Raw genomic sequence first — 24,031 nt, forward strand, 5'->3', positions numbered from 1 at the left:
CGGTACGTTGATAGCCCATTAATTAATTAATAGCCTCCAGAAAGCCTTTGCAGGGAATTGGATCAACAGAAGCAAGCTCCGCTCTGGGGAAATGTCTGGTGGAATAAAAAATGTTGTTTTGTCTTTGAAGCGCTACAAGACTCCATTGTTCCTGCAACAGAGTAACAGAGCAATCCTAAGCAATCCTAAGAATCTTACTCTGGTCTACTCAATAAATAAAGAATAAAGTGTTTCCTCTGAAGAGTTCTGCATAGTTTTTTAGAAGAAGAAGAAGAGTTTGGATTTCTATCCTCCCTTTCTCTCCTGCAGGAGACTCAAAGGGGCTGACAATCTCCTTGCCCTTCCCCCCTCACAACAAACACCCTGTGAGGTGGGTGGGGCTGAGAGAGCTCCGAGAAGCTGTGACTAGCCCAAGGTCACCCAGCTGGCGTGTGTGGGAGTATTAGTCCAAAACATTTTATTTGCAGTATTAGTCCAAAAACATTTGTATTAGTATTAGTATTAGTCCAAAACATTTTTCGTCCAAAACATTTTATTTCCAGCCTCAAAAAGTTTCATTTGCATCCTCTATTTTAGCCATTCTTTCTGTGACAAAGTTCTCGCTTGCTGCGCAGAGGTCTTTAAAATCTTTCCCTATAGTGCTCTGCAGCAGCCGGACTTCCTCTGCAACGCCGTTTTCTGAGCTCTGTCCATCGTCTTGCCTGTTTACTTCCATCCTTTACAAAAAAAAGAGGGGGGAGGGTGATATCTTCAAACTTACAGCGACACAACCCATAAAGATCTGCAGCCTGAGGTTTTGAAGCATCGAAGCTACAAATCTGTGGAGACATTAAAACAAAATGGGAGAATCTCCAAATGGCGACTCCAAATGGCGGACTAACGGGGAGGGCTAAAAATGTTTTGTACGTGTTTTTGCCCACGTTTTCAGCGACTTGTGTGGAAATTGCCAATGTTTCCCATTCAGCTCGCTAAGACTGACTTAAGAACATAGGAACATAAGAACAAGCCAGCTGGATCAGACCAGAGTCCATCTAGTCCAGCTCTCTGCTACTCGCAGTGGCCCACCAGGTGCCTTTGGGAGCTCACAGGCAGGAGGTGAAAGCAATGGCCGTCTGCTGCTGCTACTCCCGAGCACCTGGTCTGCTAAGGCATTTGCAATCTGAGATCAAAGAGGATCAAGATTGGTAGCCATAGATCGACTTCTCCTCCATCAATCTGTCCAAGCCCCTTTTAAAGCGAAACGTTCTGAGTAAACGTTGCTCAACCGCAGTGGCGTATCTGCCAGAGGAACATGGGGGGTGCCCAGCGGGCCCACAGCTGGAGCAGCCGGGCCCGGAACCTCCTGCGGGCCTGCCGGGTGCCCCTCGGCCCGGCCCGGCCCTGCCCTGCCAGGCCCAGCCCCACCAGGCTGCTCGGGACCACCACCACCTAAGGTAAATGGAGGTGGGGGTGGGAGGGGTACCCTGAGCAGGTGTTGCCTCAGGTGCCATTTCCCCCCCGGTTCACCTCTGCTCAACCGCAACAGCTTCTCTCATTGGAGCAGGGCCTTCTTCGGGGCCAACCTGCAAATGGCCAAAAATCAATAACTGCTTGTAGACGTGCCTTGCCTGTGGTGGCCACCCGCCTTGTGGTACGGCTTGCTCAAAGAGGAGGTCAAGAAGGGTCCCTCTCTCCTGGCTCTGTGCCAACGATGCAATACAAAATTACCCAAGAGGGTTTTCCTGCCAAGTAATAAGGTTGAACTCTTAGCAAAACGGCTCAGCAAGATACTTGAAGGCCTGTGGTTAGTTCATACTCTCCGTTGTAAGCAGTTTCCTGCTATGTAATAGTTTTAACCCATTGTGGGAACTAACGTCTATGCTCGGCTTCAGTTCTCTTTTCAGATATCTGGGTGAGGCTTGAATTGAAACAAAAGACCAACAACCAGCTGAAGAGTAAACAACATTTAATAATAATATGGTTTATTATTATTATTATTATTAATGATGATAATGATGATGATAATGATAATAATGATAATAATGATAATAATAATAATAGGGTTAGTTCTGATGCATATTCACCCACGAGAGAATCAGGTCTCTTTGATTCTACAACTTGTGCTCTTTCTGAATGACTCACCTCTGGAGTGGGCAACCTCCCCCACTCCTGTCCTGCTACTCGCGAGTAAGCTATAGAAGGACAAGGGCTTGGGAGGGAGGGAAGGAAGGAAGGAAGGCAGCGACCCAGACTTACTGGGGATCTTGGCCCGTTGCAAAGAAGGATCCCCAGATCGCCCACAGACCTCAGCGGGGGGTGCTTCCTCCCGAGTAGACCTCCCAAGGGCCGAGCTCTCTTCTTTCCCCTTCTCGCCCAGGCGCTTCCTCCCGAACCAGGCACCCAAGTGGCCCCAGATCCCTAGCAGAGCGCGCGCGCCCCGGGATTGCTCTCGAGGAGTCCCATCCACCCGCGCGACCGCCTGGCGACGCCTGCGGGGCGGGAGGCGCTGGCGGGGCCAGACGGCGGCGGGGACGGACGGGACTCCTCGAGAGTAATCTCGCCGGGGCGGGCGGCGCCGGCTGGGCGGCTCCCCCTCCCCGCCCCACCTGCCGGCCTCCTCCCTCCTCCTCCTCCTCCTCCGGGGCGGCGAATCAGGTGCGGGAGGCGGAGGAGGAGCCGCGGCCGGAGGGGCAGAAGGAGCGAGCGGCGCCCGGCGTGGCGGAGGGAGGCGGCCCAGCCGCGGCACCCGCGCGCCCCCGGACCCCCCGCCGCCCCCCGGGGATGGAGCCGGGCGCCCCCCGCTGAAGACCCCCCCCCCCCGCCGCCGCCGCCGCCATGGCCTCCAAGGAGCGGCTCTACGAGCTCTGGATGCTCTACTTCGCCAAGGTAAGCCCGGCCGGCCGGCAGCCCTCCTTCCCGGGGGGGGGGGGCGCGGGGGGGGCTCTGGCTTGACCCCCGCCCAGCGTTGGCTTTCCTCCTTCCGGGCGGCTGGGCGCCCCCAAACGACGGGGCACCTGCTTGGCTTCTGCCCCACCCACCCGCTCGTGACCCCACCCGCCTGCCGCTTTCCTCCTGCACACCTGCCACCTCGCCCCCCCCCCGTTCATTCTGACACCCACACCTTGCTTGCCAGGTGCCCCCCCCCCCAAAAAAAAACCCGCCCGGTCTCCCACTCACCCACCTACCTACCTGTCCATTTCCCCACCCATCCAGTTTTCCCCATGCAAACCTGTCCGTTCCCCCACCCCCGCCCGTTCCCCCACCCAACCAGTTGCCCCCCTCCCACCTACCGGTTTCTCCCCCCACCCCCTTTCTGCAAGTTTCCTCACGCACACCTGCCAGTTCTCTCCCCCCCCCCCGCCCCACCTGCCGGTTTCCCACATACTCACACCTGCCCATTTCTTTGCAAACCGGACTTCATTGTTTGGGAGGGGGAGGGGGAGGGGGAGGGGGAGGGAGGCAATCCCTGCACAGGTTCCACTAGGACCGGTCCAGCCCACCCCCTACCCCCCACCTGCGCCTTCAAATGTGGCCCTGGGGGGGTCCCCGGTTCTCTCTTTCTTGGCTCTTTTCCTTTTCACGCACACCCCCCCCCTCGGGCCAGCTCTCCAGACTGGATCACAGGAATATGGTTGCTCCACTTTCTGCTTGCTGGAGGTCCCGGAGATGTTGGGGGCCTCCTTTCCCCCACCCAGGGGGCTTGTGTACCCCCAGTTTATGAGGCCGGTCCCCCCTGGAGACATCCCTGGGCCCCTCTTGCCGACTTCACCCCTGCCCTTCTCCCAAGGAGCACGAACTGACCTAGGCTTTATTCTCTGTTTTATATTTTCTGTCCCACAACACCCCTACGAGGTAGGCTGGGTCGTGTGAGTGTTTCTTTTATTGGCTGTATTTCTAGCCTGCCTTTCTTGAGTGTGAGACTTGGTTTACCTTGCAAGTTTTGTGGCAGAGTGGGGGTGTAAAACTAGGTCCCCCCCCCCGCAGGCCAAGTGACTAACTACTACACCACACTGTCCTTCACAGCAGTGCCTCTCTGGGCAGAGGCCTCTTTTGGAAAGGGACGTGGTTTTATTGCAGACAGGGCTGTCCTGCCCCAGGGGTTGCTTTGCTGGGTGCGTTGAGATCGTCCTCGCTCAGGTGGGTCCCTGTTACTTCCCCCCCAGGTCACTTCCTGTGGCATCCTGGGGGAGATCCCTCCACCCACACCCTAATCCCCCTGGGGCGCCCCCATATTCCCCCTTTCTTTTCTCCACTTCCCAACAGTGCCCTGGGGACGTCTTATATATCCCTGGCCCTCCCAGAGAAGTCCTGGAACTTTCTACCTCTAGTTTCCACCCCTTGCCGTGGGGGCTGCCAACTCCAGGCTGGAAGATTCCTGGAGATTTGGGGAGCAGAATCTAGAGAGGGACCTGCTTGGATTATACATAGAAGAAGAAGAAGAAGAGTTTGGATTTATATCCCCCCTTTCTCTCCTGCAGGAGACTCAAAGGGGCTGACAATCTCCTTGCCCTTCCCCCCCTCACAACAAACACCCTGTGAGGTAGGTGGGGCTGAGAGAGCTCCGAGAAGCTGTGACTAGCCCAAGGTGACCCAGCTGGCGAGTGTGGGAGTGCCCAAGCTAATCTGAATTCCCCAGAGAAGCCTCCCCAGCTCAGGCAGCAGAGCTGGGAATCAAACCCAGTTCCTCCAGATTAGATACAGGAGCTCTTAACCTCCTACACCACTGCTGCTCCTGCCAAAGAATCCACCTTTGGGGCAGCCCCTTCCTGCAGGCGAGCAGATCACCATGGTCTGGTGATGTAATTCCAGAAGATTTCCAGGTGTCACCTAGAAATTGGCAACCCCCAATGCAGGCCACCTGGCTCACCTCTTTCTCCCCTTTCCCCCTGCCCCGGGCCCATATTTTTGGCAGCGCCTTCTTTTGCATTTCTCTCCCGGTTTCACGGATTTATCCTGCATCTTATGCGAACACCTGAAATCCCTATTTTTCTCTCTCCATCTTTTGTGTCCGCTACCTATTTCTGGGGGGTGGGAGATGTCCTAGGTCAGTGATGGCGAACCTATGGCACAGGTGCCAGAGGTGGCACTCAGAGCCCTCTCTGTAGGCATGCACAAACAGAGTGTGTTCCCCCCCCCCCCCAACACATCTAGGCTGGCCTGGGCCGCTGGGCTCGATTATTAGCATTAAACTTAAGACCCAGTTTTGAGGAAGTAGTGCAGGTAACCCTGTTAAGTGCTGTTAAACCCCACTGATTTTCATGCGAAGAACTAAAGCGCAATTCTTTACCTGGAAGTAAGCTCGGTTGGTAGGAATGGGGCTTGCTTCTGAGTAAACCCTCCACGGGTCGTGATTCACCCATTGGAAGAGTTGCATGGTTGCTTCAAAGCAAAGCCATCGACTACCACCAAGCTTACTCCCGAGTAACGCGTGCCTCGGAGCCAACCGTTTTTTCTGAATGAAAAGCTCAGTATTTAGGTTAAATTGCCGTGTTGGCACTTTGCGATAAATAAGCGGGTTTTGGGTTGCAATTTGGGCACTCGGTCTCGAAAAGTTTCGCCATCACTCTCCTAGGTGGGCTGGTCACTTTGAACTGCTACTTTGTTTTAATGGGGGAGGTTTTGTTGGAAATGGAGCTATGGTGGACCCATACTGGAGCGTGGGGTGGGGGGGAGAGAGAAAAAGAAACCTGTCTGAATGTGGAAGTTCGCCACCCAAAAAGGGCAGGTGCGTAGACAGAGCTGTAGGTTGAAACCCTCTTGAATTGAGTAAAGTTTTATTGGTTGACTTATTGCTTGTTCTGGTTGACTCAGTGCTTGTTTTGGTTGACTTAGTGCTCGTTCTGGGCCTCCGTCTTCCTGGGGAAGGTCAGAGCTGCCTCAGGTGGGTTGGTCGAGCTCGGGAGCAGGCCGCCGGATCAGTTTTTGAATAAATAAATGATGGCTTTCCAGTGGGCAAGGAGAGCTCGCCTTTCCGCCAGAGAGACAGCCTGCATTAAGGAACCCCGGCTTCCTGTGTGGTGTGTGCATGGCTTGGGCCAGGAGGCTGGGCTTGATGACCTTCAGGTTGCCCCCCCCCCCCCAACCCTGGGACTGAGCCCGGGACTCGCTCTTTGTGTTTTGCAAACCAGTCGGGCTGCCTGCCTGCCTCTTGGAGTGGACTTCAGGGGCACGGCTGGCTTGGGAGCCGGATTCCTCTTTTCCCCACCCCCTTAGCTTCCTGGGTCCACTTTCTGTTTGCATTGAGTGTTTTACGCGGCTTTGTTCTCCCTGCTCTGTGAGGGCTGCTTCCTCGCACGCTGGGTTTGATTTTTGCCTCAAACACCCAGCCTGGAGAAGTTTGAAGGCAGTAAACAGAGACAGGGGCAGTTTCTAGGGCAGTGGTCCCAATCTCTTTTCAAACATGAACCCCTTAGCAACCCATTTTCCTAAAACTATGCCCCCATATTAGCAAACCCATTGTGTAATTTTTTTTACACACCCTCCAAAAGCTCTGGCGCGTACTCCTGGGGGTACAAGCACCCCTAGTTAGGAACCTCTGCTCTAGAATACCGTTCCTCGGATCTGCCTGGTTACAAGCTACCTCTTTTCCAGGACGGTCCCTGCAGGTTGAACAGCCCTGGAGCATTAAAGGGGAAAGGACAAATTTGAAACATATCGATAAGAATCCCTTTTATGTTATTCTGCTAGATAAATTGGTGTTAAACCAACAAAATAGATACACCTGTAAGACCATTTTTTAATCATAGATATGTTATTTACAGGTGTAATTTACAAGTTGGAGTTACATCCAGTAACATTTTCTTGTATTGTCAAAGGCTTCCATCCGGAATCACTAGGCGTTGTGGGTTTTCTGGATTGTGTGGCCATGTTCCAGTAGCATTTTCTCCTGATGTTTCACCTGCAGATGCAGGTGAAAATGCTACTGGAACGTCAGGAGAAAATGCTACTGGAACACGGCCATACAACCCAGAAAACCCACAACACCCTAACATGTTTTGTTTGTTTCTGGGTGCATTATTTTTTAAGGGAGTTGTCTTAACATCGCCTTTTGGGTAAATATGGTAATAAGAGGAAGTTGAGAAGGGACGTACAGACAATGATGTTTGGATAGACTTTTATATCTGCCTTTTGGGATGGGTGCATAACTTCATCTTTCCCATTGATTCCTGGGCATTGTTAAACCACCCTGGTAAAATAAAACTCAAGTTTTTTGGCGCCTGCAAGACAGACAGATTTATTTTGGCATAGGCCCACTTTGTCAGATGCATGAAGTGCATTGGTTTGTAGGTGAACATACATGCGTACAGAGAGGGAAAATGTGGTAAACAGTGGGATAGGCAGGCAGTGATAAAATAAATAATACATGCATTGTCTAAATTGGCTTTCTACTCTGTTTTCTACTGTTTGTTAATGTTAATCAACAGTGTCTCCTTTTAATTATTATAGCGGTTGATATTTTTTGATGCCAATAAAGGCAGATGCATACCCTGTTTCCCCGAAAATAAGACATCCCCTGAAAATAAGACGTAGTATAGGTCTTGCTGAAGTGCTAAATATAAGGCATCCCCTGAAAGTAAGACATAGCAAAGTTTTTGTTTGGAAGCATGCCCGACGAACAGAACACAGCAAAATAAGACATCCCCTGAAAATAAGACATAGTGCATATTTGGAAGCAAAAATTAATATAAGACACTGTCTTATTTTCGGGGAAACACGGTATGTATATGATGCTTCTACCCAAGGCTCACTTTTACAAAAATACTGGGACAGTTTGCAACAGCAGCAGGCAAGAATATGGAAATCGTGTTAAACTTCTGGCACCGATGTTGACGTCCATCGAGCTTCTAGACTGCTCTCCCCTGTTGTCCAGGGCTCAGAGCGGTCTCCAACCTTCGATGCAATAAAAACAGTATTTAAAAAATGGCGCCCAAGAATATGAACCCAGCGAAGGATGGGTTGATAAATATTTGTCAAGCCCTGGATCTGTTCCCAATAACAAGCTTGGTGATTTCCAAATCAGAAGCTTTTATTGACAGACGACAGCACGGCCCAAGAGAGCGAAAGCCAGTTCTAAGGTCTGGCTTCCCACAAACCCATTTTATGCATATAATTCCGCCCCTCCCTCTTCCCTCCTTCCCAAATACCAAAGCAGAGTTCTACAGAGCAGGAATGTACCAGCCCGTTACTCCTCAAGGTCATATGAACTGATAAGAGGGCAAACCGGCACTCAAGCGTAACCTAAATCACTACATAGTGCAAGCTGCATAGTGAAGAGATAGAAAAAGTGCAGAGAAGGGCAACGAGGATGATTGAGGGACTGGAGCACCTTCCTTATGAGGAGAGACTGCAGCGTTTGGGACTCTTTAGTTTGGAGAGGAGACGTCTATGGGGATAGGGATTGTAAGTCTATAAAATCGCTTTTGCTGGCTGGGTAGAAAATGTTGGACAGAGAGACATTTCTTTCTCTCTTTCAACAATACTAGGGGAACCAGGGGGCATCCATTGAAAAAAATGCTGGGGAAGAATTAGGACTACTAAAAAGGGAAACACTTCTTCATGGCAACGTGTGATTTGGTGTTCTGGAATATGTTAGCCAACACAAAAGGTGCAAGCAGGATGGCCACTCACCTGGATAGCTTTAAAAAGGGCTTGGACAGATTTATGGAGGAGAAGTCGATCTATGGCTACCCATCTTGATCCTCCTTGATCTGAGGTTGCAAATGCCTTAGCAGACCAGGTGCTCGGGAGCAGCAGCAGCAGAAGGCCATTGCTTTCACCTCCTGCACGTGAGCTCCCAAAGGCACCTGGTGGGCCACTGCGAGTAGCAGAGAGCTGGACTAGATGGACTCTGGTCTGATCCAGCAGGCTTGTTCTTATGTTCTTAAGCATGGAGACAGCCAGAAAATGAAAGAATAATAAGCACTCTAAAACAAAATCCAGACCCCACTTGATGTCAGGGCTCCCTGATAATATCTTAGTAACAAAATATAAGAACGGGGATTTGATTAAGGCCTGGTGAAATATCGTCAAGCTTGCAAGGGAATTCTAAGGCCGTTTGGTTGGAGCTCCCAATTGCAGAAGTGCGAAGTTCGTCAGAGGGACTTCCTAGTCCTCTGTGTTATTTGTTTTGGTCTCTCTGTTAACACTTCCTGTTTGTTAACAATGTCATTGGAGTGCCTGGTATAATTGGAAGGAAAAGTGGATATATTGGCTTTGGAGTATTGCATACATTTCTGTGAGCTCTACACATTACGTGAGCGTGTGCACGCCTTACCAGGTGACCAGGTTTTGGGAGAGGAAGGTGGAATTTGCCTGCTGTAACAACCAGGGTCTCAAAAACCTGGTGATTGGTGTGATGGGTGTTTGGAAGATGCTGCCACAGGAGGTGGTGATGGCCACTCACCTGGATAGCTTGAAAAGGGGCTTGGACAGATTTATGGAGGAGAAGTCGATCTATGGCTACTAATCTTGATCATAAGAACATAAGAACATAAGAACAAGCCAGCTGGATCAGACCAAAGTCCATCTAGTCCAGCATTCTGCTACTCGCAGTGGCCCACCAGGTGCCTTTGGGAGCTCACATGCAGGATGTGAAAGCAATGGCCTTCTGCGGCTGGGTTATAGTAATGGAGCAGCAGTGGCGTAGGTGGTTAAGAGCCTGCACATCTAATCTGGAGGAACTGGGTTTGATTCCCAGCTCTGCCGCCTGAGCTGTGGAGGGCTTGTCATCTGGGGAATTCAGGTTAGTAGCCTCGTGTACTCCCACCTACTCTGGGGCCAAGTGGGTGACCTTTGGGCTGGTCACAGCTTCCTTGAGCTCACTCAGTCCCAAATCTGCACTTCACAAAGTGCTTGTTGTGAGGGGGGAAGGGCAAGGAGATTGTCAGCCCCTTTGAGTCTCCTGCAGGAGAGAAAGGGGGGATATAAATCCAAACTCTTCTTCTTCTTCTTCTTCTTCTTCTTCTATATTCTGAGCTCCATCTTGTGATAATGCACCTAGCTACACCCTATGTGCACAGGCATTGATATAACCTAAACTCTGGTTATATTCCAACATGGGTCTACGGCATTAAGTGTCAGATCCCCCTTTACGGCAGGAAAACCTAATTCAATCGATGCAGTAAACTAAACCTGCAATATTCGTCTATAAATATTTGATACTGATTAATAAATGTAATATGCAGAGTCTCAGGAACGAACACAGCACGGAGCCAAAGGGCCCTGTTTGGCCACCGTAATGGGGTAGGGGATTAAAGTTTATACCAGCTCTCTCTAGAGATCTTAAACTGTTCCTTATTCAGCAAAAAAAATATGTTTAGGATATAATAGGCACAACAGGGACTATTTATCAGAGTAAAGTGTCTAATTGCTGGTGATGTGACTCATAGGATGTATTCCTTCAACATCTGGTTCAAGAGTTCAGCCTGGTTTCTCTCGTAGTGAACCTGTTACTCAACCCATTTCTAGGCCATATTCCCTGATTTGGGGGAGATTTTTAAAAAAAATATGGAAAAAAATTGGTTAAGGAATTAATACAAAGTCTGGGAATGTTGGTCCAGCTACTTTGAATTAAAAGTCCTACCAAGTATCTACTACAACTATTAATACCAATATTTTCATTTGTGAAAACACTGTACAGTGACCAGCGATCCCCAACATGGTGCCCGTGGGCACCGTGGTCCCCAACAACACCTTTCCAGGGTCCTGCCAAATATTTTTAGAAAGTGGGCGGGATTGTGAGGATCCTTTGTCCAGCAAGGCTTCTGATTGGTCCCTCAGGGTTCAGTCAACTATGCAGATTAAAATAACAGTGACAGCTGCCATGACAGTGTTCGGTTTATTCTCTCTCACGCCTTTTGCCCGGCGTCTTTTTTAATTGTCCCCCTTCAATCCTGCGCTTTAGCATCTCCAATTTGGCTCCGCCTCCTGTTGCAGCCATTTTGTGGTCGCTCTCGCCTCCCGCGGCAGTCATTTTGTGCCAGAATTCCAAAGGTGCCCATAGACTGGAAAAGTTAAACATAAGAACATAAGAACAAGCCAGCTGGATCAGACCAGAGTCCATCTAGTCCAGCTCTCTGCTACTCGCAGTGGCCCACCAGGTGCCTTTGGGAGCTCCCATGCAGGAAGTGAAAGCAATGGCCTTCTGCGGCTGTTGCTCCTGAGCACCTGGTCTGTTAAGGCATTTGCAATCTCAGATCAAAGAGGATCAAGATTGGGAGCCATAAATCAACTTCTCCTCCATAAATCTGTCCAAGCCCCTTTGAAAGCTATCCAGGTTAGTGGCTATCAGCACCTCCTGTGGCAGCATATTCCAAACACCAATCACACGTTGCATGAAGAAGTGTTTCCTTTTGGGGACTCCCTGGATTCTCTGCCTGCTTCCCCCCTGCCTTCCAGCGTCCCATCGCAGAAGCAGAGACAATAGATGCTTCTGCCTTCTTTCTTCCCAGATGTGTTTAAAAATGGTGTGGTAAAAGTCCGGTGGCACAAAATGTATTTCAGTGCAAAGTGTTAGAGCCCTTATTGATGTTTCTCAATTCTGTTGGTGATTACAAAAAGCTCTCGTATTGCAAACGGAATGCCCGCACTTGCCCTTCTTCTGTGCTCCTCCCTGGATTTTCACTGCCACGACTCCCCCTCTGCGATCCTCTGTGGGTGGTCACGGATGGCCTCTTCCTTCAAAGAATTATTAACATCTCTACCGGCTAGGAAGTCAGCCTGCCCTCCGTAAAGATTAGCTCAGCGGCTGGTTCTAGCTGCCGGGTTGCTCGGACTTGTCCAGATTATTGCCAGGCCTGTGTATACTCTACACCCATGGTGGCGAACCTTTGGCACTCCAGATGTTGTGGACTACAATTCCCATCAGCCCCTGCCAGCATGGCCAAATGGCTGATGGGAAATGTAGTCCATGAACATCTGGAGAGCCGCAGGTTCCAGACCCCTGCTCTAGAGAGACCCTAGCTCAGTGGTGGTGAACCTTTGGCACTCCATATGTTGTGGACTACAATTCCCGTCAGCCCCTGCCAGCATGGCCAATTGGCTGATGGGAAATGTAGTCCATGAACATCTGGAGAGCCGCAGGTTGCAGACCCCTGCTCTAGAGAGACCCTAGCTCCATGTTGGTGAACCTTTGGCACTCCAGATGTTGTGGACTACAATTCCCATCAGCCCCTGCCAGCATGGCCAATTGGCTGATGGGAAATGTAGTCCATGAACATCTGGAGAGCCGCAGGTTGCAGACCCCTGCTCTAGAGAGACCCTAGCTCCGTGGTGGCGAACCTTTGGCACTCCAGATGTTATGGACTACAATTCCCATCAGCCCCTGCCAATTGGCCATGCTGGCAGGGGCTGATGGGAATTGTAGTTCACAAAATCTGGAGTGCCAAAGGTTCGCCACCACTGCTCTACACACAGTTTGCCCAAACGGCAGAAGAGATGGCAAACCTTTCTCTGAACCCTTTTCCCGCTGCAGCGGGAGGGGTCGTACAGTGGAACAATCTTCTGTGCAAGTAAAAAAATCTCCCACTCAGAAGATTCAGATGCTGGAAAAAAGGCGCGGCCTGAACCCCTTCCCTCGACAATCTGGCTTCCTACGTGCAGAGAGTTTGGTTTTAATTCTTGTGTTTAGAGGAGTCCAGAATTTCCACCAGTCCTCTGAATTGGTACCAGCCCGTGACTTGTTCACCTCCTGCAGCAGTGGCGTAGTGGCTAAGAGCAGTGGCTAAGAGCAGGTGCACTCTGATCTGGAGGGAACGGGTTTGATTCCCAGCTCTGCCGCTTGAGTTGTGGAGGCTTATCTGGGGAATTCAGATTAGCCTGGGCACTCCCACACACGCCAGCTGGGTGACGTTGGGCTAGTCACAGCTTACCCGGAGCTCTCTGAACCCCACCTACCTCACAGGGTGTTTGTTGTGATCGGGGAAGGGCAAGGAGATTGTCAGCCCCTTTGAGTCTCCTGCAGGAGAGAAAGGGGGGATATAAATCCAAACTCTTCTTCTTCCTCACTGACTTGGTGCAAATTTAAAGAATGCTGATTTTTGCGTGGGGATCATCCCGTGACTTGTGCTGATAAAAGCGGAGTTTTGTGTAGGTGTAAATAAAAATTTACATATCTATCGGAGGAGGGAAAAAAGCTAAGACAGGGCTCCGGAATATCCTCCAGCAGGGGCGTATTTGCCAGAGGAACATGGGGTATCACATGTCCCCGGGCGCACGCCATCTAATCATATGGGGGGACGGACTGCACTCGCTGGCTCTGAGTGGTAGACTTGGGCGCCTTGCCGGTTCCGGGTGGTAGACCTGGGCACCGGGGGGGGGGGTGTTTCAGATTTTGCCCCTGAACTCCATTTTCCCTAGATACGGCTCTGCCCGCGCCCACCCCCAAACACACACACCACCGGGAATCGTACTTCTCCCATCTAAGTCCTAACCAGAGCTGACCAAACTTAGCTTCCAAGAACTGATGAGATTAGGCAGGCCTAGACCACCCATCTCAAGGAAAAGACAAACAGAGGTGGTTTGCCATGGCCTATCTCTTGAGTAGCAACCCTGGACTTCCTTGACGGTCTCCCATTGAAGTCTTAAGCAAGCCTTTATTGGCATAGACAACAGTACAACAATAATAAAAAACGGATTAAAAAGCATATACAATACAGGAACTAAATGTTAGGTCAAAGGAAATCTACTGGCGTTTGGTAATTTCCAGGAGAAAGTCTGCCACTATCATACAGAGAGAAGGATCAGGGTTGTCCAACAAGCAGTGTAATCTAATTAAATCGGGGAGATGGGGTAAATGTAAAGGAGTAAGATTCACATACTTGGATCTGAGTTCCTTGAATCTGAGACAGTGTAGTAATTGGTGGGCCAGAGATTCAACTGAGCCGTCGTTACACGGGCACAATCTTTTAGCCTTTTCTTGCTTATTAAATCTGCCATGCAACAAGGCAGAAGGCATAACATTAAACCTGGCAAGCATTATGGCTCTCCTTTGAACGGAGAAGCTTCCCATTGAAGTCCTAACCATGGCTGATCCTGCTGAGCTCCCCAAATCTGACACGGGCAGGTTAGCCTGAGCTGTACAGTTCATCGCATCCACCTCACCACAAACACACCTGACCTTTGTCCTGTCTGAGCTGGCTTTGGGTACCCTCCTCCCAGCGAATCTCCAGTGAGGATGCTGAAAAGATATTCCTGGCATGCTTCGCCGACGGGCCCCTGTGGCGAGGGGATGCTTGTGAAGCGCGCGGGACCAGCCGACCTCCAGAAAAACAGCCAGGTCAGAGAACCCATCCGCGCCGAGTCACGTGCTCCGAACCGTTTCCCCGTGGCTCGTTGTCACTGTTAGCAGGCGGGTTTGAAATTGGCCGATCGAGTGTGAAAACAGGGCTTAGCGCATCAGCTGCTAAAAAATGCACGGCTGAGTCAGCTCCGCCATCTGTCAGACGGCAGCAATTCCTTCTAGACTCCTCAGGCAGAGAATGTGATGAGTTTCCCCCTCTGTTGTCGCTGTGCTGAGACCGTTGTCCAGCCCACTAGAAACCACCTCTGCAACCCTGGATCCAAGTTGCTGCCGTTATTGATTCTCATTAGCTGTACAATATATTACTCTGTGTGTGTTTGGGTGTGTGTGTGGGGGTGGGTGGGTGTAAAGTGCTGTCAAGTTCACAGCTGACTTATGGCAACACTATAGAGTTTTTGAGCCAAAATTTGGGAGAGGTGGTTTGCCACTGAAGAAGAAGAAGAAGAGTTTGGATTTATATCCCTCCTTTCTCTCCTGCAGGAGACTCAAAGGGGCTGACAATCTCCTTGCCCTTCCCCCCTCACAACAAACACCCTGTGAGGTGGGTGGGGCTGAGAGAGCTCCGAGAAGCTGTGACTAGCCCAAGGGCACCCAGCTGGCGTGTGTGGGAGTGCACAGGCTAATCTGAATTCCCCAGATAAGCCTCCACAGCTCAGGCGGCAGAGCTGGGAATCAAACCCGGTTCCTCCAGATTAGATACACGAGCTCTTAACCTCCTACGCCACTGCTGCTCCGTTACGCCATTGCCTTCCTTCAGGGGCGTATCTGCCAGAGGGACATAGGGTATCACATGTCCCTGGTCACATGCCATCTAATCACATGGGGGGGTGCTGGGCCGATGCCACGCTCGCCAGCTCCAGGCGGTAGATCTGGGCGCCATCGCTGGCTTCAGGTGGTAGACTTGGGCGCCAGGGGGCGGGGTGGAAAAATCCAGATTTTGCCCCAGGCTCTGTTTTCCCCTTGATATGCCTCTGCCTTCCTCTGCGTAGGAACCCTGGTATTCCTTGGTGGTCTCCAATCTAGTTATTAACCAAGGCCCGCCCTGCTTAGCTTCCACTGGTCGCCGCATCTCAAAAAGGATATTGAGGAGATAGAAAAAGTGCAGAGAAGGGCAATGAGGATGATTGAGGGATTGGAGCACCTTCCTTATGAGGAGAGGCTGCAGCGTTTGGGGCTCTTTAGTTTGGAGAGGAGACGTCTGAGGGGGGATAGGATTGAAGTCTATAAAATTATGCATGGGGTAGAAAATGTGGACAGAGAGAAACTTTTCTCTCTTTCTCACAATACTAGAACCAGGGGGCATTCATTGAAAATGCTGGGGGGAAGAATTAGGACTAATAAAAGGAAACGCTTCCTCACGCAACGTGTGATGGGTGTTTGGAATATGCTGCCACAGGAGGTGGTGATGGCCACTCACCTGGATAGCTTTAAAAGGGGCTTGGACAGATTTATGGAGGAGAAGTCGATCTATGGCTACCAATCTTGATCCTCCTTGATCTGAGATTGCAAATGCCTTAACAGTCCAGGTGCTCGGGAGCAGCAGCAGCAGCAGAAAGCCATTGCTTTCACCTCCTGCATGTGAGCTCCCAAAGGCACCTGGTGGGCCACTGCGAGTAGCAGAGAGCTGGACTAGATGGACTCTGGTCTGATCCAGCAGGCTAGTTCTTATGTTCTTATGAGATCTGATGAGATCAAGCTATCCAGGTCAAAAGAAGAAGAGTTTGGATTTATACTTTGCTTTTCTCTCCTGTAAGGAGTCTCCAGGTGGCTTCCAAACTCCTCTTCCCTTCCTCTCCCCACAACGGACACTTTGTGAGGTGAGTGGGGCCGAGAGAGTTCTGAGAGAACTGTGACTGGCCCAAGGTCACCCAACAGGCTTCATGAGGAGGAGCGGAGACACAAACCCAATTCACCAGTTAAGAATCCGCTGCTCAGGTGGAGGGATGGGGAAGCAGGAACCTCCAGGCCAGTGTTTCCCAACCTTTTCGAAGTCAGGGCACCCTTGACTTCACTCTTCATATCTCATGGTACCCCTGCCGTCACCCTCCACCTTCCCCTCCCAGGGTGAAGGGTAGCACTGGGGGTGGTGGTGGCTGCTGACCTTGTGGCCATGGACCAGCTCCATGTCCTTGCTGGCGCCGGTGGGAGACACCACAAAAATGAGGGGGGTAGTGTTGCCGTGGTACCCCTGGGACATGCTCACGGCACCCCAGGGTACCAGGGAACCCTGGTTGAGAATGGCTGATCCAGGCGAAGCTCTGTTGCCTGCAAATCACCTTTAGAAGTCAGCGCCAGGGCTCCGGAGCTCCTGGAACTTCTGAGGTTGTCTTCCAGGTGATGACGAAGTCTCCTGGCTTTAGAGTAGACCTTCAAGTCAGCCCCTTTAAAGCCTATCGAATCTGGGGCGCGGTTAGTTGTCTCAGGGCGAGGCCCCGAGAAACAAAAGCCTTTGGCGGTTTTCCTCGCCGGTAGTTCTTGGCCTGGACCTGCACAGCCCTGAGGTTGTTTGGCGTCTTGTCTGCCTTCTGCTCCATTTCCCTGTTTGGGCAGCAGGCACGCCCGCCATCCCAAATCCTTTAATTTGAAAGCTGTGTTTGCCTAGGATTTTCAGTGTTATTGCCCGAACCCTTCTAGACTGTTTGTGCTAGGAAAGCTTTGCGTTTGTATAATGATGACGGTGCCATTCAGGGGATCCAAAGTAGGGATTCAAAGATTCTTTTAGGATATCGTTCTCCTCTTTCCCGTTTTCTCACAACAGCCACCATGTGCAGTGCGCCTTGGGGGGATCTCAGTAGCCCCACCACCGGCCACCGATGGAGGGGTCCACGGCTGTCGGGAGTGCTTTGACTGTGTCTTCCTGCAGGGCAGGGGGTTGGACTTGATGGCCTTTGGGGTCTCTTCCAGCTCTATGATTCTATGGTCTGTTAATTTATGGTTTATGGAGCAGCAGTGGCGTAGGAGGTTAAGAGCTCGAGTATCTAACCTGGAGGAACCGGGTTTGATTCCCAGCTCTGCCGCCTGAGCTGTGGAGGCTGATCTGGGGAATTCAGATTAGCCTGTACACTCCCACACACGCCAGCCGGGTGACCTTGGGCTAGTCACAGCTTCTCGGAGCTCTCTCAGCCCCACCTACCTCCCAGGGTGTTTGTTGTGAGGGAGGAAGGGCAAGGAGATTGTAAGCCCCTTTGAGTCTCCTTACAGGAGAGAAAGGGGGGATATAAATCCAAACTACTCCTCCTCCTCCTCCTCCTCCTCCTCTTCTTCTTCTTCTTCTTCTTCTTCTTCTTCTTCTTCTTCTTCTTCTTCTTCTTCTTCTTCTTCTTCTTCTTCTTCTTCTTCAATTATTTTATTATGTTGGAAGCGGCCCTGAGCCTGCAACGGGAAGGGCGGCATACAAATTCAATAAAATAAATAATAAAATGTGAGGCAAGTCCAGGAGGGTTGTATTGTATGTTCCCCAGGTGAGGCCAACTTCCTGCTAACATTTCCGCCCAGAGACTGCCAAGGTTGCATTTTTTTTTTCTTCGAGGGCTTTTGAGAAAATGTGATAGCCGCTGGAGATCATACGGCAGCCCTGGAGGGGCAATAGCCAAGTCCAAGCCAAACGCTGCCCTCGCGTTGCTCTTAGAGCCAGGCTGGGACCACGGGTCACTTTGGCCAGTCGGCACGTCGTTTGTCTCCAGCACAATCCTGGCTAATCTAGCAGCAAACAAACTTCTGCAATCTGTACCCGAGTTTACTTGGAGAGAAGCCGGATTCCCCCCTCCCCTTTTTTTGGCTTCACTGCAAGGAAATAGCAAGTTATTGTCGAAGGCTTTCACAGCCGGATTCAACTGGTTGTGGTGGGTTTTCCGGGCTGGTGACCACGGCCACACAACCCAGAAAACCCACCACAACCAGAGGTGGGATCCAGCAGGTTCTCACAGTTTCCCGAGAGTAGGTTACTAATTATTTGTGTGTGCCGAGAGGGGGTTACTAATTGGTGATTTTGCTACGTGATTTTTGCCTTAGTTACGCCCCTCCTCTCAACAGTAGCGCGCAGAACTTGAAGCAGTCTAGCAGGAGGCAGTGCAATCGGCGCGGCGTAAGGTGCCTCCGCCTGCCAAGTGCATTCGCTTCAGCCTAAGTGATCATGCAGCGGCTGCTGCCCTTGCCACAGCCCCGCCTCTGGCACCCCCGCCCCAGGAATGTCTGGCCACGCCTCACAGTCTCCCCGGCCCAGCCCCACGGTGGCCACGCCACAGTTTGAATCCCACCATGAGAACCTGTTACTAAAATTTTTGGATCCCACCACTGACCACAAACAAAATAGCAAGTTGTTCGTCTCTTCTCCTTTGCCCCCAGCCGGCAGCAAACACAAGCCCTTACTATCTTCGGAGAACTAGACCAAAATATTTCTCTACCCTACCCCCACCCCCCATTGTTAATTAGCAGTTTTATCTTTGCAGCTGTTTTTACAGTCTGTGGTCCTGTTTTATGGATAGTTTTATGGTGTTTTGAGTACACCCCTTGGCTTGCTTTAATGGCTGGTTTGTTTTTATATTGCGGGGTTATTATTTTAGGCCTAAGCCGCCTCCTGCAGGACTCAGGAGAGGTAGCATCAAAAAATCTCTTGAATGGCTCAATAAGAGCACTAGGAAAGGACTGCTTTGCATTACGGGGGGTTGTTGACCCGTGGAACTCACTGCTACAGGATCTATAGATGGCCACTGACTTAGACAGATGTAGAAGGGGATCGGATAGATTTGTCGAGATGAGTCTGTTAACTACAGAAGCACAATGGGGCCGCCAGGGTTGGGCTATTGTGGTTTAACCCTGCTTGTGGGAAAGCAGGATGGGTAGTCTAGACCAGGGGTCTGCAACCTGCGTCTCCCAGATGTTCATGGACTACAATTCCCATCAGCCCCTGCCAGCATGGCCAATTGGCCATGCTGGCAGGGGCTGATGGGAATTGTAGTCCATGAACATCTGGAGAGCCACAGGTTTCAGACTCCTGATCTAGATGGACCACTGATCTGATTCATTACAGCTGCTTTTTAAATGAACACCAGAGCATTCAAACAAAACCCAGGCAGATGGTTCTTCATTTCCAATTCCTGCTCAAGAAAACTTCTAACTCAGGCGTGCATAAATCCTAAATAGATCAAGATAAAGGTAGTGGAGTTAATAAACCATCATATTATGACTTCTGTTGTTGTTATTGTTTTAAATATGTTTGGGCTGCCTTTCTGCCCAAACAGAGTCCACAAGGTGGCAAATGTTTTCAAAAAATCAAAACATTTGAGCAATCAAAAATAACAGTTAAAATTGTAAAATGATTCAATTAGATTGGGCGCCTGTTTTTAAACAACTTTAGATCGGGTGCCTTTAGATTGGGCGCCTGTTTTTAAACAACTTTTGTTGTTTTAATTTATGTAATGTTATTAATTGCTGTTTAAGTTTTAATGGATCTAAGTTTTATGTTGTATTGGTCTGCTGTCTTGGAGAACAGCCATATTGTGAGCCGCCTCGAGCCCTTTGGGGATGAGGCGGCCTATAAATTTAATTAATAAAATAAAATAAATTAAACACCCAGAGTTCGTTTTTATGATAACTTCCCCACCCTCGAAGGAGCTCCACGCATCATGCAGGGTACCCCCTGCCAATTTTTCTGCACAACAACCTTGTGAGGCAGTCCAGTGCTTGGAAGGTTATGGTGGAGGGGTATCTCTGATCCACGTCTGACGCTTAGTCACTGGGCCGAACTGGTTCCCTTCCCAAACCGCACTCTGTTTGGGAAAGAAGGTTCTGCATTGATGCAATGATCCAGGATTTTTCCCCCCCACGGGGAGTTCAGGGGCAGGGTGCAGTTGCAGGGGGGTGACCCTGCCATGTGCCCCCCCACATGGCCCCAGGAACTAGCGCCCGGAGCTCTAGAACCCCCCCCCCCATTTCCTCCTCATTACGCCACTGGAATGGGGTGACTCTTGGGTTGCCAGCCTGCAGTTTGCAAGAAAGAAGCAGCTGCATATGAGGACTGCAAGGCAGGGTACAAAGTATGTATTTGGGGGGTGGGGAAGGGAGAAGTTGCTGGTTTCAAACCTACCATTTTACCTGGAAGATTTTGACCGCAAGTACCAGGAGACAATCTGTACGGCAGGTGTCTGCCGCCCCTCTCTCCTTTCCTTCATCACTCTGAAACTTGCAAACTGCTTTTAGATTCTGCAGCGTTTTGGACTGTTGCACTCATCTAATTTCAGAGTTTGCGGCCGTCATATGCTGGTTATACCAAATCCAAAACCTTTATCAGGCATAAAACTGGTGTGTGTCAAGAATTCCAAATACAGTAAGAAGATCATTATTGCACAACTTGCAGTACACAGAGTAAAAATATAGCAACAGCTTCAGAGATTTCAACATTAGAGTTATGTAGAAGCTTAGCCATTTTTATCTTATCAGAAAGGAGCATAAATCCTGTTGGTAATACAGTTCTCAAATCAGTTCTGACGTTGTATTTTGAACAGTGAAGCAGAATATGAGAAAGTGAATCAGTTGTATCAGGACAAAATCGACAGGCTGGTTATATCTGCTCGCTGGTTAATGCCGCGCAAAGAACGCTGTTCCAAAAAGAGACCTGAAAAGTACCGACCCACTCATGGGACCAGTGAACAAAACCCCATTGTCCCAGGCCTCTCAGATCCTCTTGAGTGCAAGAAATGAATACCGCAGCCAGAGTTGCCAATTTCCAGTGAACTTTTTCTTTAAAAACAAACAAACAGAGGTATAAACAAGAGCAGCATCTGTGTGACAGAGTTCTAGTTTGCAAAACCATTTTAATGTTGCAGCCTGTTGAAGGCTGAAAAATGTGAGAACGGGCCTGTTTTGATAATTCAGGAAATGAAAATTCCATTTCCTTTTATCTGTTTTTTCCCATTGTGCAATTCACAGGGGTTACTCATAGCAATAGGAGGAGGCTCAGATAGAAAACAGGATCTCGGCTCTTGTGTGGGAGGTCTGTTGGGATTGAGTGACCACCTGCCCTTCCCCCCCCCCCCCCCCCCCCCAGTCACGGAATCGGGAAACTGGGTTACCGTTTCTCCATTCCAGATTGGGGTGACGATTTGTAGACTCGTCAACTGATACATCAGATGATGGTGCCAACTGTGAGATTTCTTATTCGAACACTGTAGTATATTTCTTAAAGTGTTTTGATCCTCTTTGATCTGAGATTGCAAATGCCTTAACAGTCCAGGTGCTCGGGAGCAACAGCCGCAGAAGGCCATTGCTTTCACATCCTGCATGTGAGCTCCCAAAGGCACCTGGTGGGCCACTGCGAGTAGCAGAGTGCTGGACTAGATGGACTCTGGTCTGATCCAGCAGGCTAGTTCTTATGTTCTTAAATGCCTTAGCAGACCAGGTACTCAGGAGCAGCAGCAGCAGAAGGCCATTGCTTTCACATCCTGCCTGTGAGCTCCCAAAGGCACCTGGTGGGCCACTGCGAGTTGCAGAGTGCTGGACTAGATGGACTCTGGTCTGATCCAGCAGGCTAGTTCTTATGTTCTTAAAGTGAAGAGGGCCAGGGTATTTGGGGCTGGCTTTCTCATCGGCGCCATTTCCTAGCCAAAGCTGGGCTTTTTCTTTTTTAAATAGTTTCTGCGTCTTTATTGCTATGTTCATTTCCTTTTTTAAATGGTGTAACTGTGCGCAGATCCTGGGGCGTTCTGCATTAAGCGCCACAGAGCGGCAAATTGTTCACATTTATAGAAACCCTTCCAATTACGGGGACTTTGTTCCAAGCGGTGATAACTACTGCAGCTTTTGAAAAAGTTTTTTTGTCCTCTTTAAAGTGGAAGTTAACCTGTTGGATTCTTGGGGCGTAGGAGGTTAAGAGCTCGTGTATCTAATCTGGAGGAACCGGGTTTGATTCCCAGGTCTGCTGCCTGAGCTGTGGAGGCTTCTCTGGGGAATTCAGATTAGCCTGGGCACTCCCACACACGCCAGCTGGGTGACCTTGGGCTAGTCACAGCTTCTCGGAGCTCTCTCAGCCCCACCCACCTCACAGGGTGTTTGTTGTGAGGGGGGAAGGGCAAGGAGATTGTCAGCCCCTTTGAGTCTCCTGCAGGAGAGAAAAGGGGGATATAAATCCAAACTCTTCTTCTTCTTTGTGATCAACATAGCTGTGAAAGAGGATTGTCAGCCTTCGGACGAGGAATGTTCTTCTACAGTTTTCTTTCAAAGCAGGCTTCGAAGGGGTTGCCAGTCCCACTGGGCCACCAATAGGGCGGTGATGGGTATAGGGTTGTCACCTCCAGGTTGAGACACTCCCAGAGATTTGGGTAGCCCTGACGGTCAGGAAGTTCTTCCTAATGTTTTGGGTGGAATCTCTTTTCCTGCACCTTGAACCCATGACTCCTGGTCCTGGTCTCTGGAACAACAGAAAACGAGCTTGCTCCCTCACCAACATGACATCCCTTCAAAAACCTAAACAGAATTATCATGCCACCTCTTAACCTTCTCTTCACCAGACTAAACATCCCCAGCTCCCTAAGTCTCTCCTCGTAGGGGCATGGATTCCAGACCTTTGACCATTTTGGTCGCCCTCCTCTGGACCCGTTCCAGCTTGTCAATATCCTTCTTGACAAATCCCCAGGTTCCATTTGGAGGTTGGCATCTGTAAGACTGCAACGTCTAAAAATCCTAACCCTACGAAAAGCTGATTGCAAAATTTCTCCTTGTACAAAGTCAAACTCCTCAGTTCCCTTCCCTCCTCTGTTCATTTCCTTAACTGTTCTGTGTTGACTCGATAGCACAGTCGCTGGTCCCGATAACGGCATCCTGCTAAAATATTATTTTCCATGTTGATGCTCATGTTGAATCTGTGCACCGTTAACTTCCAGTGTCCTTTTGGAGAAGCGGATAAAGCTCACCAGCCTCAGGCTGGGATGGTTCCAGAGGTGGGATCCAGCATGATTCTGGCAGGGGATGATGGGAACTGTAGTCCATAACATCTGGAGCAGAGGTGGGATCCAGCAGGTTCTCACCAGTTCCCGAGAGTGGGTTACTAATTATTTGTTTGTGCCGAGAGGGGGTTACTAATTGGGTCTGCTTTTCTGTTAGAAATTCCATTAGGTCCAAAAATCATAAAGCCCTGTTGTTTCCTATGTGGCTGGTTAGCGAAGGTAGAAAACGGGATAATTCTCCCTGTTGTTGGGCTGTTTTAAAAACATCTTTTAGAAATATGGTAAAGTTCCTTGTTTAAGGAAAGTATCCTTCTTTTGATTTCTAGAAACAAAATTAAATATTTGAAAGTATTAAGTATTTGACAGGCAGTCAATTAGAGGAGAAGTAGTTGTTTCTGTTGGCCGCAGACGATAGGACTTGCTATGATGAGTTTGAATTATGGACAGAAAGATACCAGCTGGAAATTAGGAACTTTTTTTTACAGTAAGAGTTTTTTTACAGTAACAGAGAAATTATTAATGCCCAGCCCCCAGAATGCCCGGCCATGCCCCCGTCGTGCCCAGCCCAGCCCCATTGGCGCTACGCCACTGTTTGAATCCCACCACCATGGGAACCTGTTACTAAAAATTTTGGATCCCACCACTGGATGGTTCCCACTGGTGGGATCCCAAGGAAGATCCAGTGCAGTCTAGCAATTAAAGTGTCCAACTAAGATTTGGAATACCCAGTTCCAAATTGCCACTCTGGCAAGGAAACTTGCTGGGTCCAAAATGCCCGTCCCTCAGAGTTGATGTGAGCTGACATCATACACAA

The 24,031-nt window shown here is 49.9% G+C and overlaps 1 long non-coding RNA gene across 1 annotated transcript; it reads right to left on the minus strand.

The window, feature by feature from the left end:
* Positions 1–514: 514 nt before the first annotated feature.
* LOC125440847 lies at positions 515–2,484 on the minus strand. The gene is made up of 2 exons (XR_007245757.1): positions 2,236–2,484; positions 515–716 (listed from the first exon to the last, which is right to left on the minus strand). It is a non-coding gene; the product is annotated as an uncharacterized LOC125440847 (long non-coding RNA).
* Between the last annotated feature and the right edge of the window lie 21,547 nt (positions 2,485–24,031).

This window comes from Sphaerodactylus townsendi, linkage group LG11 (genome assembly GCF_021028975.2).
Source record: "Sphaerodactylus townsendi isolate TG3544 linkage group LG11, MPM_Stown_v2.3, whole genome shotgun sequence".
Classification (NCBI taxonomy): Eukaryota; Metazoa; Chordata; class Lepidosauria; order Squamata; family Sphaerodactylidae; genus Sphaerodactylus; species Sphaerodactylus townsendi.